At 44.0% G+C, this 16491-nt stretch overlaps 1 long non-coding RNA gene across 5 annotated transcripts in view; it reads right to left on the bottom strand.

Annotated features, from left to right (window-relative positions):
• The window catches only part of LOC142069532 (uncharacterized), a 33078-nt gene extending 18465 nt beyond the window's left edge, over positions 1-14613 (bottom strand). For 4 of the 5 annotated variants that reach the window (XR_012665402.1, XR_012665405.1, XR_012665404.1 and 1 more), the window contains exon 1: positions 14115-14406. This is a non-coding gene — a long non-coding RNA (uncharacterized LOC142069532). The other variant, XR_012665403.1, reaches the window with a different exon arrangement.
• Positions 14614-16491: the final 1878 nt, after the last annotated feature.

Here is a 16491-nt window from a genome sequence, read left to right as displayed (position 1 = left end):
TCTTTTTGGTGGTAGTTTTAAAAAGACTCCTCTATTGATAGACATCAGACACCAGCAGGGTCAGGGGAAGGGGGGACAATGCTTCCTTTCTAAGCAAATATGCCACTGCTGTGTCTAAGCTGGCTCCTTATTTTATCTCCTGCTGTCCCTTTGTAATGCAAACAATAAGGAGATGAATTTTTAATATACCCTGACAAGCCATAATGCTTCAGAACTACTTAGAAACTTCAGAGCATGTAAAAGCCATGTCTGAAAGGAAAGAGTGAAGACTTTGGTTGAGGCTTTCAAAGCAGTCTTTCTGATTTGGACACATGACCCATTAGAATTACTGGAATTAATGGAAGACATGTCTCTAAATCCCCTAGATTACTTAAAAAATCTCAACCTCTGAGACAATTCCTGTCCAACATATACTGTACGCAAGCTGTGTAGAGACCAGTGTATATGTGCATGACATGTAGACACATATGCATAATATGACCTACAAACATAGGCCTAGATAAAAACTTTTCTACCAAAGTTACTTTAAACATTTCACCTGTGCCTTGTTTCTTATCAGCAGTAACTGTATAGCCTCCACCAGCTCATTTTTCTTGGTCCTCACTTTACCCTTCAGTTTGCTAGGGACTGAACCCAAGAACATCATGAGTTCCTGGGATCGAATGAACTGTGCACTCAGTACTCAGGAGTGAGTTCCCCATAGCCCTGTGTCAAAGTTCCTTCCCCACTCTGAACTCTAGGGTACAGATGTGGGGACCTTCATGAAAAACCCCCTAAGCTTATTTTTACCAGCTTAGGTTAAAACTTCCCCAAGGTACAAACTATTTTACCTTTTGCCCCTGGACTTTATTGCTGCCACCACCAAGCGTCTAACAAATATAACAGGGAAAGAGCCCGGTTGGAAACGTCTTTCCCCCAAAAATCCTCCCAAACCCTACACCCCCTTTCCTGGGGAAGGTTTGATAAAAATCCTCACCAATTTGCATAGGTGAACACAGACCCAAACTCTTGGATCTTAAGAACAATGAAAAAGCAATCAGGTTCTTAAAAGAAGAATTTTAACTGAAGAAAAAGTAAAAGAATCACCTCTGTAAAATCAGGATGGTAAATACCTTACAAGGTAATCAGATTCAAAACATAGAGAATCCCTCTAGGAAAAACCTTAAGTTACAAAAAGACACAAAAACAGTAAATTGGAATAAGTATGAACACAGTGGGGGTCTAACTAGCTAGGGGGAACACCTTGAACCTTACCCAGCAGGGAGCTAATAATTATAGGGAGTCTGCCCTGCTTGGGAGGCATGGTATGGTATCACAATATCAGAGCAAACATGATGACAGAGAACCTCCTGACGCAGAGCCTTTGTAAATGCTGTGGTGTTTCTCTAACCTCTTATTGACTTTGGCTTCCAGAATCAATTTTCTTTATTAGCTGATGAATCTCTTCAAAAGACTTTCTGTACTGAATCTAGATAAATTATTTAAGCAGTAAATTGTTTCTACTCCAACTGTGTTACAATGTGGTGATTTAATAGGATATAGCGCTAGGTTGAGGTTTAGGAACAAGGTCACCCTGAACGGAACATCTGAACATTAATAGGAACACTAATAAATGATACCTAAGGCCAAGAACTGGTATACAACAGAGGCAATTAATAGGAAATAGGTTTGCAGCAGAATACTCGGATCTGGCAGCACGTCTAAGAGGAAGAAGTCGTAGGAGACCATGGCATTAATTATTTATGCAAGTGAGTAGCTGTGTTTGAAAGAAGAGTGCAACATTTGAACTGGACAAGATGTGGTATTGTGGTAAATGATTGTACTCTGTCTATTTCATACCTGGTGAAAGCTGAGCTGCCATCCATGTCTGTGGAACGTATCTAATGTATCTATGTGACCTTGTGGTCTTACCCTGAGACTCCCAGAGAAACAGAATCTAAAGTGTTCCAGTGAAGGGAACATTAGAGCATGGTCAGCAATTCAAGCAACAGTAACAATGGTCCTCAAAGACATTAACCACTAACGGCATCACCCTGCTATATATCCACATACTCAGGAGAACAGCACAGCTTCAAAACAAAGGGGTAGCTACTGGACACAGGCACACACGGGATCTCTCATCAGCAGTGATAGTGATATCCATCTATGGGCCTGATTCTCATTTCATTTATGCCCGTGACTCCATTGATTTCAGTAGAATTACTTTTGATTTACACTGGTTCCACTTGTCATGGGCTGAGAAGCTTCAGAGCGAAAATTCTAATATGAGAGAATTCTGCTTCTGAGAGTAATGTTGGCCTAACAGGTCATAGCATTTGAATCCACGTTGATAGCTCACAATGGGAAATAATTGCACTAAATGGCAGCTGAAGTGCATGGAGACCCAGAAAGGACTGCTAGCTACAGAAACACCATTATTCGTACCAAAAACATTATTACACACTTCTGTGCTAAAATCCTAAAAACAAAGGGCCACGTTCTTTCTCAATAGCCCATTTCAGAGATCAAAAGGCTAATAGATGTTTTCAGCAAAACAAAATACCATGCAGAATTTAATTTTTCCTAACTTGTAAACTCAAGTTAAACCTCCGATTTAAAGAGCTGTTTTGACCCTATGGAAGGAATGCAACAATCCCTCTACATAAGGGTAGAAGTCAGTTGAATAAGGGATCTTGATTGATGTCTTGCTTGAGCTCATCCTTTCCCAAACATGCTGGTCTGTATACATGTGAGACAGGAGCTGACAAAGGGCCTACTAAATGTTCCTGCTCTTGGACGGCCAGTATTTTAACACGAGTCAAATTGGTTGTAGTAAATGTAAATTTACTGATTGTAAGTGTGCTGGATCAGAGTCTGTAGTCAGTAACAATTGCTCCGCGCTGCTTTGGTAGTGCAAAGCAGGCGGAAATGCTGTGCCTACTGCTTTTCAAGATGACCGTTATTATTTCAATTTTTCCTCGTGCTCCCCCTGGCTGTTTGCTGTACCCATCTGTTTTCTTTTGTCTTCTGCTCACAAGCTAAACTCCTCTGTGGTTTTGTTCTGTGATTGTATGGTGCCAGCACAATGGGCTCTTGGTCTTTGAGTGAGAACCCTAGGCACTGCCATAGTACAAATATATTAATCATAATAATAGCAAGGACATTCCCAAGTGCCACGTGGAGGCAAAAGGCCTGATTCTCATTTGCACTAAGGACCTTTTACGCCAGTTTAAAGGGACCTTAAAGTGGATGTAACTGGACAGCTCTTTTACACTGCCAGAGACTAAGTGTAAATGAAAATCAGGCCCCAAGTGTTTTGAGCTGACTAGTTAGTGGCACGGTAAATTGTTGTATAGATGGAGCCTAATTATGTAGGGGAAATAGTGAGACCAACTCTGTGTGAATTGGTGTCAAATGGACAAAGAAATCAAATTGCAAAAAACCTATTCCCCTGTTTTTTAGCTACTTCTTTGAGTTCCAGTAACTGAAACCTCTGGATTAAAGCTGAAGGTAGCAGCAATATGCTCCACATAATACAAATGAAGAATGGCCTTTTGGGCTCTTGGGAAATCATTTTTGAGTCCTTAAACTGGGAGAAGTTTGTGCACCTCAGCTTACACAGCCCCTGGCTCCCTAAGTATGGAGAGTCTGTGACTTTCTAATTGAGGGAAATAGCAAGTGTGCTCTACGCGCTTCCTAAATGAGGGCTATGCACTTGGCTGAATTTATGATGGCACTTTTGTTTTGCATTTTGGGATTAATGTAAATATATTGACTTGTATCCGCAACAGGGCTGCTTCAGAGAACTCTGCTTGCCCTTGGCAGAGGGGATAAGCTGCAGGCAGCAGTGTCGATTCATTAATTCATTTCTCGCATACTTATTTTCTCTATCTAGTGAATTACTGTGTTTTTCTCAGACTGAATAACTAATACCTTATTGATTAAAGCATTTAAATATTTACACTTACCTTTCCTGGGTGCCTGTGCCCTGCCTTTTCTATTAACCGTTTCAGATCTCAAATGACATTTTTATTCCTTTCTCTATACAATACAATTATATACAATCATCTACCTTTTTACATGTAGCTATCATGTCACTACTTAAGGCAGTGGTTAAGAATGGGAAGCTGGAAGTCAGGAAATCTGTTTTTTATTCACCTCTGTCGCTCACTTTTTTTCCTCTCTTGGACAAGCCACTTAATATTTCTGTAAAAAGAAAAGGAGGACTTGTGGCACCTTAGAGACTAACACATTTATTTGAGTATAAGCTTTCGTGTACTATATGTTCCATATAGCACTAAATGTTCCATTCTATGCATCCAATGAGGTGGGCTGTAGCCCACGAAAACTTATGCTCAAATAAATTTGTTAGTCTCTAAGATGCCACAAGTCCTCCTGTTCTTTTTGCAGATACAGACTAACACAGCTGCTACTCTGAAACCTGTCACTTAATATTTCTGTGTCTCCATTTATTAAATGATACTTAGGTTGCTCTGCACTTATCAGATGTGTCAATATAACATTTCACTTGGGGGTGTGATTTTTTACCAATGTAGTTATACCTGTAAAAGCCCCAGTGTAGATGCAGTTATTACCAGTGTAAAGGTGACCTAGAGTGATGTAATTATTCCCCTTCCCATATGGGAACAGCTATATCTGTATAAAGTAACTTTATGCCATTATAATTATATCCATACTAAGATACTAGAACTATACTGGATTAGTTAAGGCAGTTCTACATGCTAGTGTAGATAAGTTCTTATCTACTTTTCCAAAGCACCTTGAGATTCTTAGATGGAAGGTGGTTTATAAGGCTATTATTATTACCACCAGAGATTATTAATTAATTATTGTGGGTATTATGACACTAGCATAAAAATCATTCTGTAATCTGGGGCTGAGCTCTCCTGAGAGTGAATTTGGACCATGTGATGGACTGAAATTAAAGGCCCAGGTGAAGTTTTAGTGCTCGTTCTGGATCTGTGTGTTACTTTCTCAAGTAAAAAAGGAAGTTTATGGGCTGGATAATAGAAACCCTGGCAGTGTCACTTCATAACTCTTTATGTAAACTGCATGTAAATGAGCTCAACCTGGTTCCAGTAATCAGCTAGGAATAGAAAATTCAAAGAACACAACCAAACAAAACAGAATATAGATCTTTGGGCGGGAGAGAGGGGGGGGTAAATCTAATGTTTTAAGTAACCCCTCTGCTCCTGGGAGCATTCTCACCCATTTATTTTATTGGTCATTCTCTGTAAGTCTTTTCATATTACTCAAGCATCCGGTGTACGTGGAGAGGAGTAGGGGTCCGGTGTGTGAATGTGGAAGGATTATTTGGGATACTAGGAAGAGGAAGAGGTATGTGTTATGGAGTTGAATGTGTTGGTTGTTTGGAGCAAAGGCACATGTGCTGTGGCAGAGTCTGTGTGGGTAGGTAGAAGTGAATGAAAATTTAGCCCTAAGTGCTTTGCTTTGTGCTAGTGGATCTGTGTCTTGTGGGGGTGTTCTGTGTGTGGAGCAGGGAGTTCTGTGGGGGGGGGTACGTAGTGGGTGCAGAGCGTGTGTGTTATTAGGGTGTTTTGCAGTGGGGTGTATGGTATGGGGGGGGCATGCGATGTGCACGTAGGGTGGGTGCAATGGGTTGTATGATGTGGCCTGTGGATGTGCCATGTGTTATGTAGGGTGGGTGTGTCGGGGGGTGTGCTGGGCAAAGCACACTTTCCTTGTAACTTTGCTTGCCGTTGCTAGAGCAATAAAGGGGGCAGGGACGGGGGGGCGAAGAGAGAAGGATGAAGGGTCTGGGAGCAAGAGCAGGGGAGCTCACTTCTGAGTGCCTTTCCTATCAGCTGCTGCTAAGGGCAACCAGCCCCTTCTGCTCTTCCTGCCAGAAGGAATTAACCATGGGGAGAGGAAACCCTCGAATGACACAGCACAGCAGCCACATGCCCTTGTATGTGCCTGTCCCAGGGCAGCCGGTCCCTGTGGACAGAGGAAGCCCAACACCCCTGGACCAGAGCAGGTGGGCCCAATCCAGCCGATTAAAGAGAGCTGGGCTACACCTGGCCTATAAAGGGCTGCTCGTGGGCAGATGGGGGAAGGAGACAGGCTGTGCCCTAGGGAGGGAAAGCCACCCCAGAGCAGAGCTAGCTCCTGTGCTGGGTCCCAGGAGCAAGGGACGACTCAGCCCCAGGGCGGGAGCAGAGCTGACTGAAAGTGGGAAGCTGCAGGGAGCAGACAAAGTGCAAAGGCCCCTGGGAGGGGTGGCCCTGAAGCCTGAGGCTAAGGATTGAGTTAGTGAGGCAGCACATGCTTTGCAGAAGCCTGGCCCAATGACAGTGCCTCCTTCCTCATTGTCTTAAAGCCTCATCAGTGGAATATAACCAGCCCTTCATGCAATTACCCAGGGCCTGACAGCGGAAGCAGAGCCCCACTGGGAGCATTCCTCTATGCAGGGGCTCTAGATTAATGAGACATTCTGGCTGCAGACTGCAGGGCAGATATGGCATCTCTGGCAGGGGGTGCGATGGGCCTGCTTTACCCCCTTCCCTGGGGAACCTCAGGGGTATGGAAATGCCTGGTTCCGTTTTTGCACAGAGAAGGTCCCAGCCTCTGTGTGGACAGCGTGGGGGATGTGACCAAGATGAACATAAGAACATACGAGTGGCCATAAGGGGTCACACCAATGCTCCATCTAGCCCAGTGTCCTGTCTCTGCCAGAGGCTGCTGCCAGGTGCTTCAGGGGGAATGAATAGAACAGGGCAATTTCCAGCGATCCATCCCCTGTCGTCCAGCCCCAGCTTCTGGCAGTTGGAGGTTTAGGGATGGCTCATTTGTTACCAGCTTTTGTGCTGAACTCATTGAGGCTCTCTCCATGTAACCTCTGGAGTGCTTTTCCCCCGCTCCCATTTTCACACTTCCTAGCCAGGTGCATGAGCAGGCTCCAATACGGACTCCCAGCATTGTCCCCCAGGCAGCATCACAAGCCGGCACTGCACTTTCCAGCAGGAATGCTTCATTTGGCAGGCATCCCACTTTCCACACGCAGCACAGCGCATGCCAGACATTCGTCCATGCTCAGATTCTGCTCATCCCTCAGGCACTGGAGCCTAATACACACAATGACCCCCTGCATGCCTGTTACACGCCCCCACCCTACTTGGAGCTTGTTATCCCTAAGTAGAAGGCTGGCCCCAGGCTCAAGTCCCTGCTTTGGTACAAGCTTCCCTTGGGCAAGTCTCTTATTTTCTCTGGACCTCAGTTCCCCATATGTACAATGGGGCTAGTGCTTCCCTGCCTCTTCAGGGGTTGTGAGGGTAAAGATGGTGAGGTGCTCAGATGCTGTGGTAGTGGGGAGCATGTAGATGCCCGAGGCTGTCTTGTGGTCCCTTCCCCCCAAATGTGACACTTTCTATCCTCTGGTCCTTTCCTCCTGATGAAATGTTTCAGGGTAAATATTCCTAGTCCTGCTCTGAGGCCCATAGGGATCCAATACACCCTCCCCCTCTGGTGACCACCTGTGAATATTCACAGTGTGAAACATCCCTCTAAATATTACCCATGTTAGGGGGAAGGAGGACCAGTGGACTATCCTGAGGATAGACATACAGTTTAATCCTCACCCACTACTCTGAACTGGCTCAGCATAGACCTTTGTGAGTCAGTTTTGCCTCCTCACTTTCAGATGTCATCTGCCCCCGCTGAGGACGTATAATACCTGTAGTTTAAAAATATGGAAAGATGCTGGCTCAAGAGCTCTTTTAAAGGGCTGAAATACCAACTATAAGGACTCTAGGTGCGTGGGCTCTGTTGCTTAGCAGTATGTGTGGCTTTGTTTGTGCGTGCACGCCCAGGAGAGTTAAAAGAGGAAACAGATTGCAAAGATTCCAGAAAAAGTGATATTATGAGAATACATAGAAACGACGTACTGTCAAGATCAGGAGGGGGAAGCTCAAGTGATGGAGACACACAATTAAGAGATGTAACAAGCAGTGAATGACAAACATATCCCATGTCAATAGGATTCCTGCATCTTTATACTTCTCCTTTCTATCCATTCCCTTCCACAGCTTCAGCACCAGCTTGCCTCCTGTACTTCACTTGATTTCATTGCAGGCACTATGTTAAAGACAGTAATCTGAGGCTGAAGACCACCCCAGTGACTTATGTGAATTTTGGTTAGTTCTTTCCTGTACATTTCCCAAACAAGTGGGCAACCTAAGCCACAGAGAACTGGGAGTGCCTTCAGAGCCAGTATAGAAGCTGTAAGCCCCGCCAACCCCAAATACATTTTTTATTATTATTATTTCAAGCTCAGACCTGTAAGGCCTACAGAGTCTTTCAGGCCTGGACCTTGTGCAGCTCCTTGGCTCGACTAAAATGTAGTTTTCTGAGCAAAACCCACCTTTCCTTCAGATTCAGCTGTTATGTGCTGTGGATTCATATTCACGACCAAATATAATCTGGCATGCTATACTCATTTTTCATAAGTGTTTAGCAAACAAAACATTTTTAAAAACCCAGCCAAGTGAGGCCAACAAGATTTCTCTGTAAATATGATGCACAACCCTAATTATCACTTTAGGGGAAAGCAGTGCAAGCTACCTGACTCATCAAAACCCCAGCCTATCGTGGGTTTCAAATCAAACTGGTTCAGAGGTTATCCATCTGGATATCTGGCAAGTAAGATTTGCCAACAGAGGAAAGCTGAATATTTCCAGCACTAACACTTTGGATTTCGATGTTATGGGAAATAACAAAAGTCTATTTTCTATGAGACCTTTTACTAAAAGCAAGTGCATTTCGCATGACCTTCAACTGCTTATTCAATTAACCTTGAAATAGACAGTATAGCTGTTGCCAGGTTATTTTGTAGAGATCTTGATCAAAAAAGCAGTGAGGAAACATGCAACTTATAAACAGAAGACATATCCTGATCTCATCAAGGGGTTTGTATGCCTTAATCCCTTATCACAAATAGCAGGGGTATAAATTCATCAGTACTGGTGATACATATAATCTTGCAAGTTTCAGCCATTTGTTAATTAACAATAGGCCTCCATGAGCAGTCAGCAGCTGGGTTCCTGCTCTCATTGCTTTAAATTCTTCCTTCCTGATTTTTTGTTTAATGTTTGCACATGCGCTGAAGGGCTCTTTCACTGCAAAGTCCCCTAGAGGGTTTCAGATGCATCTATTTTCAACTAGCAGCTTCTCAGAGATGTTTCACTCACCACGGTTTAGAGAAAGCGGCAAGACACATGCCAAGGCAAAACATTATGAAGTGAATAAAGGACCCTACCTGCCCTGGAAGCAGCAGAGGTTAGCAATTAACTTGAATTGAAGGACTAAATTTAAAAGTATCTCTATATATCTAGTTGTATCATTCAAAACCAATTTATATGACAACAACCACTCAGACATGCCAGCAGCAGCTTTGAGTGCGTGTTCATCAGCTAGGCTGCTTGGGAGATCACGGCCAGTGATTGCCATGTCACTGTCACTTCTGGGCCCACTCGGAAACCAGAGTGACAGAGACTGAATGATCAGAAATAAATGTCAAACAATGGGGAGTCACCGTGGGGTTTTCAAAAGAGAGGGCCAGGTGTGCCATAGGTTCCTGGGGGAAAAGATATTCAGCACCCAACTGTTGTTTTTTTTTAAAGAAGCTAGGTATTTAAAGCTCTTGAATTTGGAAAAGCAGCAGAGTAATGAAGTGCTCCCTCAGAGTATACGTCTCTGTGCTCATTTGAGAGACAGTGAAAGCCTTTATCACTATTGTTATTTATTATGTATGGCTTTTTATAGCACCACCCACAAGCAAGGCCTTGCTACAAAAACTAAGTTAGTTAAGGAAACTAAAACAAAACAGAGGCTCCGTGAAGAAAAAGGGGTTCTGATTGGAGAGGGTGCAGAAAAGAGCCATACAATGATTTGAGGGCTGGAGAAAGTGCCTCACAGGGAAAGATAAAGAGCTCAATTTGTTTTTCTTATCAAAAAGAAGATAAGAGATGTGGCTATGTTGCGATATACAAGTACCATTAGGGGGTGAAAACACGGCATACAAAAGGGTTCCTTAATCTGGTAAAAAAAAGGCAAAGCAAGAACCAGTGTCTGCAAGTCGTAGCCATGTTCAAATTAGAAATGAGACCCAAAATTTTAACCATAAGGGTGATTGACCATTGGAACCAATTCCCAAAGGAAGTGGTGGATTCACGACCTCATCATGTGGTCAGATCCAGACTGGTTACCTGTCTAGAAGATAGGATTTAGTCACACACAAATTACTTGGCTCAATACAGGGGTAACTGGGTGAAATTTTCTGGCCTGTGTTATACAGGAGGCTAGACTAGATGTTCTAATGGGTCCTTCTGGCCTTAGCATCTGTGACTCTATGAACCTATTTCTATCTTAAAATAAAGAGCTTGATTCCCACAACATCTGCACTGGATTCTACCAGCACAGACCGTCATACAAGGACCCTGGCAAGGGACGTCCACCCTGAGAGAAAGGGGGCCTCAGCAGCCGAAGATACCCATAAACCTTGCACTGCCCTCGTCCCAAAAGTGGGCAGAAAAGTACATCCACTGGGCAGTCTCTGCCAACAGGGGCTCCGGATGTAACTCCAAGCTGCCCCACCCTGGCAGGTCCCCCAGGGAGAGGGACAATGCAAAAGCAGGACAACCCACTCCTTTGGGACCAGCTGCTACTGCTGGAAGTCTGCTAAGGATGCTAAGGATGGAAAGTGTGCCTGCAAGGAGGCAGGTCATGGGTCTAGAGGGGTCAATTCACACAGCACTGAAATGCAGCTACCACTGGGGTACAGCTGAGTGTTCACACAGTGCAGCTATGGCATACGTCAGCTTAGGGCAAGGAGTGAAGAAATGTGCTGTAGCCAATAAGGGAACGTCTACACAGTGAACCGCCCAGCCATGTCGACAGACTCGGATAGCAAGGCTTGTGCTACCAGTGCAGCTGGTGCTTTGAACCTAGCTGTGCAGACAAACCCCAAGGGTCCGACTTTCAGAGCTGATGTGCACCTGCAGTCACTATTAATCATCAGCAGCAGGCTTAGTTCTTACCTAACACCGAGCAGCTCTCCAAGCCCTTTACAAAGGAGGTCACGCTCATTATCCCCATTTTACAGAGGGCAAAACTAAAGCTAGTTATTTCGGGCCCGATTGTGTAAAGGGCTGAGCACTGACGATTCCAGCTGAGACTGCAGGGGGATTTTAGAGAGGCAGAATAAAATAACCTGCACTGGGACTTTTCCAGGGCAATGGAGTCAGCACCACAGCTCATGAGAAATGCTGGAGATGGCTGTAAACCATCAGGCTTTGTGCATTGGCATCTTCATCCCACCCAGAAAGACAGCACCACGTTGCACCCCAACTGAGACACTGGGCCAACAGCAAGGATCCAGTGCTGTCACTGGAGGTCTCCTCCTGAAGGTCTCTCCTCCAAGGACTGATTCAATCCAGCTTGGTATATACGTTTGGGGGTTTGTGCAATTCCGAAAGCCTGAATTCTCACCTCTGCTCTGCCTGAATTTAAGGAGGATTTTTCATCACCACCGAGACAGTGTGAAAAATGTTTCACACTGAAGATGAAAGCAAAGAATGTTGCTCATCTGAGGACTTGGATAATACAAAGTGATTTTCCATTCTGACTGGAATTTGGCTGCTATTTCAGTTCTCTGGACTCACAGTAGTGGGAAGGCAAACCGTTGAAAACAAATGAACTCATTAAAAGAAAGAGAGAGATACACAACAATTAACTGAAATTCTCAAGAATGAAATTATCACAAAAATAATTTGGGTTTTGCAATCTCAGTTGCATTTTTTGCTGATCCTGTGATCAAGCACTGCTGTATCATTTACTCACTGTACAAACCTTAATTGTAATGGTTGGATGTGATCCAAAATCCACGATGTAGAAATGATAAGTAACTGGGTGCACAAATTAGAACAATTATATCTAAATCAAATTCAATTCATCATGTAATCACAAAGATCAACATAACAAAGGGCACTTGTAGTACATTAAAAGCCTGGGAGATAACAATTGAACAAGGTTCCCTACGAGTGTGACTGGAGATGAAAAAAGTGATTGATTGATTGATTGATTGATTGATTGATTGCAGAGTTTGGCAGAGCTCTGGGAACTCTGAAAAAATGTGAACTTTCATTTTACCTGTAGGAAAGCTTTTCGCAACCTAAAATTCCTTTCAGCATACATGAGATGAGTCGACAAGCATTCTGCTGAGACTGCCGTCCCATCATTTTGGCAGCTGGCAGATAGAACCCTGCTCCAGCCTACTTCTACCCCCTTACCAGGAAGCTCGTTGAGAAGTGCAATACTTTGGGCTGCCTGTCATCTTTCCTAATGAAGAAGCAGCCTGCTGCGTGAAGGGGACTATATCTAGATGCATATCCAGGGGTGGAAAATGATCGGCTGCTCCATCAAGATGGCACAACATTGCAATTCCATGAAAGGAAAAGTGACTCCGAAGGTGATGAGTATGAACACAAAAGTCAAATGGGGGAGAAACTTCATATACTCGTGCTGAGCTGACGCTCTTCATGTCTGTCAGCTTTGCGCTTCATTTGGTAGCTGCATTCAAGTTTCTCGCCATTATCCCCAGGGACTCACCGGCACTCACTTACTTTTTGGATTTTTTAAAAATGTTTTTACAGTATTTTTATTTTAAAAACATAAAAGGAAAGAAAGTGGAAATTAGTGGTGTCCAGGCGTCCATTAAGTGAATTCTTCTTACCTTTTGCCTTGGCTTCTGTGATACCTAACAAAACCCCTTCTCTGCCCCACTGCATCTAAAGAGTTGGTTTGAATTCCAACTCTCAGCCACAGACCCTTATTCAAAACCCTGTCCCACCTTTAATTGCAACAAAAACAATGATTCAGCCAAGTGAACAGCAACATGTGAGGAGGGTTCATGTCACTGGGCACTGTCACATAGGGTGGAAATTCTGGGGTCAAGGGACACCTCCCCACTATTCCACAGGCAAACAATTGTCAAATCTGATTTTTATTTTTATTTAAATTTGTTGGTGCTTGTAAAAATGCAAGGGGCTCATTGTGCTGTCAAGAGCCAGGAACAGTGCACCAGAGACACTGAGCTTTGGCACACTGGAAATGAGCTGTTGTCACGAAACTGAAGTGGAACTCTTGCACATGGAACTCGTGATTTCAGATGCCACCATTTTTAGAGGCCCAATTTAAGATGTCTGACAGGGAGCTGATTGTCAGAGGGCAAGTGCTCAGCACTTTCTGAAAATCAGACCCCTTCATCAGACTCCTTCATGGTGTTTCAAGCAGCTGGGCACTGCAAAATCATTAGACGCTTTTGAAAATCTTAGCCTACGTGCATGAGGCACCCTCTGTTGTTATTTCTCAAACTGCCCTGAGTGAATTCTCAGGGTCTACTGTGTCTCCACCAGTTTTGATAGGGAGGGTGTCACCCAAAAGCTAGAGACTTCCACCTGTGCTAACAGGGCTTGGGGGGTTGTCTATGTAAATCGGGGTTCTATTGCCCTTCAAAATGTGTGTCCAGTTCCCACTCACGTGCCGCGCTGACTCAGTGCATTTGACCCAATAGGATTACTACATGCAAATTAATGAAACACAAAGAATTGAGGCCTCTTCCAGTATCACATCCGATTAGTTTGCCTATTTACATGGGATTGGCTGGGGGGATTGACAGGTAATGTCACAATGCCACCACCAGCCATGAGCTGCTCATACTACAGTGGCTAGGGGGAGATGAGACAGCACGCGCCTTTTGGTTCAGAAATAAAAGATCTTCCTTTATGTTAATACACAGCCGGGATCAAACTTCCATCACATTGTGAAGAATCAAATTAGAGCAGTTCTAGAGACATAGCAGAAGGTAAACAAGTAACGTGCTGTAGGGCTTACTCAGTATGCAAAATCTCTTTTATTTCCCCTTAACCAGTAACCACATTCTGTTTGATCAATGCACAAGAAAGCATCTTTGCTCTGGGGCACAAAACAAGTGGCATATAGTAAAGGCGAGGCAATATTTATCACAGTTAAAGATATGCCTTCTGTAGTTTAAGCCGTTAATAAGAGCTACATCCAGTGTTTTGCTATAGGGTACTTACCTGGCTGTTGATTTGCTGTTTTGTATGTGCTTTTTTTCTTCTCTTTCTTTCTTTTTTTTTGTCAATCTCCGTGCTGCCATTAGAAGTTTATTGGATTCTTGTGTTTAAAATTGCAAGCAGGTACTTTGAATGAGTGTTAGTTCTTTAAATATATGCTGTATCTTCATGTGTCATGCAGCCAAGCACATCAGAAGCTGCAAAGTAACAGGCAATTACTGCTCTTGAACAGACAAGGCACTCACTAAAAGAATGTGCTGCATCTTAAATTATCCATAAACTCTCTAATCGTGCTTCTATTAATACCTGATTTCTGGCACGTGCCTAATTATCATGTTCCTTGTCAAACTGCCACCTTCCTCGGACGAGTAAGTGCCTGTGCCGAGGAGAAGAGGGCAGGCAAAACTGTGAAACTGAAATCTGTTCAGTAAACTTGCAGCGAGGCTGCTTGAAGGCCTGCGTGGTTGTTGAGCAATACGAACCACGCTGTGTTCCTGTGCCACAACCTTAGCTGCAGGGTGCGTCGGGGGCGACCGCATGGGAATTTTTGTCTCCACAGAACTAGAAAAGCGTTTTTGCAGCAGCAGTGCTGAGCTGAGCTCACACACAGAGCGAACCAGGCTTTCCTCGGGGCCACCTCTCAGCACTCTCTCGCCTGGCCTCCAGTGCCTCCCCCATTATCACACAGCATGTCATTTTGCATTCCCCTCTAAGGGTTTACTTCGGGGAGGAATTGTTTGGAAGCATCACAGAGAGGGTAGTGAGAAGCGACACCATGCTGGCCTGTCCAATTCACCATGGCTTCCCCTTGCGCTCTTTGGCAGGAGCCAGCCTCTCTCTCTCTCTCTCTCTCTCTCTTTCTCTCCAGAAAATAATAAGGGGCTATCCCTGGCTCCCCCCGAGGTGCTTTCTGCTCTCTGCATTTTACAAACATGAGCCTGATTTGGAGACTGCAACATGAGAAGGAACAAAGTCACTGACGTTTGGCTCTGTGCAGTCCGCGGTGCAGAGCTGTCAGCAGGGAGACAGTGCACGCACTGTATTTAAGACCTGGTTAGAAATGCCATGCTCCCTTCCTCTTGAACCTTTACACACTCCAGCAGAATGAGAATGTGCAATTCATGTCTCATTAAATTTTTTTTGAAATATTATCCTTTTGCCTTCTCTGCATTTCCTCCCTCTTAAACAAAACTAGAGCTTCCTTTGGAGAATACAAGCAATTTGTTACCATAACAACACCTTTTCTCTCCCACTCTGCAAAGTTTAAATACCAGCTTCCCTTTGACTGTATTTTTCCCCCTCTGGAGACTAACTGCCACCATCTCGCTTGCAGAAGTACGGTCGCTGTGGTGATAAGTAAAGAATTCCCCTCCAAATGCTGCTGGTGCAGGTGCCTGCCAGTGTTAATTCAAAGTGACAAATCTCAGGCTGGATCCATCTGTACATGCAATTATTTTCCATGTTTTCTCAGTTTCACAAACTGGCTCTTAGCTCTCCTTAGCTGCCCAGCCACTTCGATAATTTGCGCATCAGGGAACAGAGCCGTCGAATGGTGTTCTGCCAATGTGTTACCTGGCCACTATCACCACCAGTCTCCATTGTATGGTTTACATGCTGAATGCTTTCTTCTGCTATTTGACCAGCTTTAGTGACAAGGGTATTAATTAGTCTGCACTTTTCCATTTAGCTCATTCACATTACTGTGAGGGCCTGTCACAGACTGGAAGCTCACATCTATGCTTTCCGGAACCTCTTCAGGATGGGAATCCGGATGGAAAACCATTTTTCTTAGACGATTTCAACTAGTTCCTGAATTCTGTTTAGTCAGAAATGCTATGAGAACAACTTCCTATGACATTCCTGATCCCATCTGAAAGCCTAGTGCAGAAGAACACAGATGTTTTAAAAAGGGAAGAGATTTACCAGACATTTTCAAACTTCAGAGGAGTTTGGCATTTAGTCTGAGTTAGGGGGCAGGTTTGCACTAGGTTTTTACACTACCTGAACAAGGGATGGACCTGGTTCAAATAGCCCCCAAATTATTACGTATGCTTATCCTCGTTCAGTTGTTATTATTATTAGTAGGGTTTGTATAGGGCCAGCACCCTGCCAGGGGTTTCACAAACCCAAGGTTAGTTGTAATAAAGGAATTTAACAATAGTTTGGTCAAAGGGCCCTCATTTCAGTAACTTACTTGAGAACATATAATTCCACTGAGAAATTGACTTCCTTGGTAGGCAGCCTCTATTTTTCTCTGTGTCATGCAATCATCTTGTCTCCACTCCTTCCAAATTACCTAGTCAACATATTTATCTAGTGAGGTGCCAGTTTCTTATTTATAATTTAGTCCTGACAAAACGGTGGTTCTTAAATGCCAGTA

The sequence above is a fragment of the Caretta caretta genome, chromosome 18, assembly GCF_965140235.1.
Source record: "Caretta caretta isolate rCarCar2 chromosome 18, rCarCar1.hap1, whole genome shotgun sequence".
NCBI lineage: Eukaryota > Metazoa > Chordata > Testudines > Cheloniidae > Caretta > Caretta caretta.
Note: the sequence above shows the minus strand (reverse complement) of the source record. Positions and strands in the feature narration are given on the sequence as shown.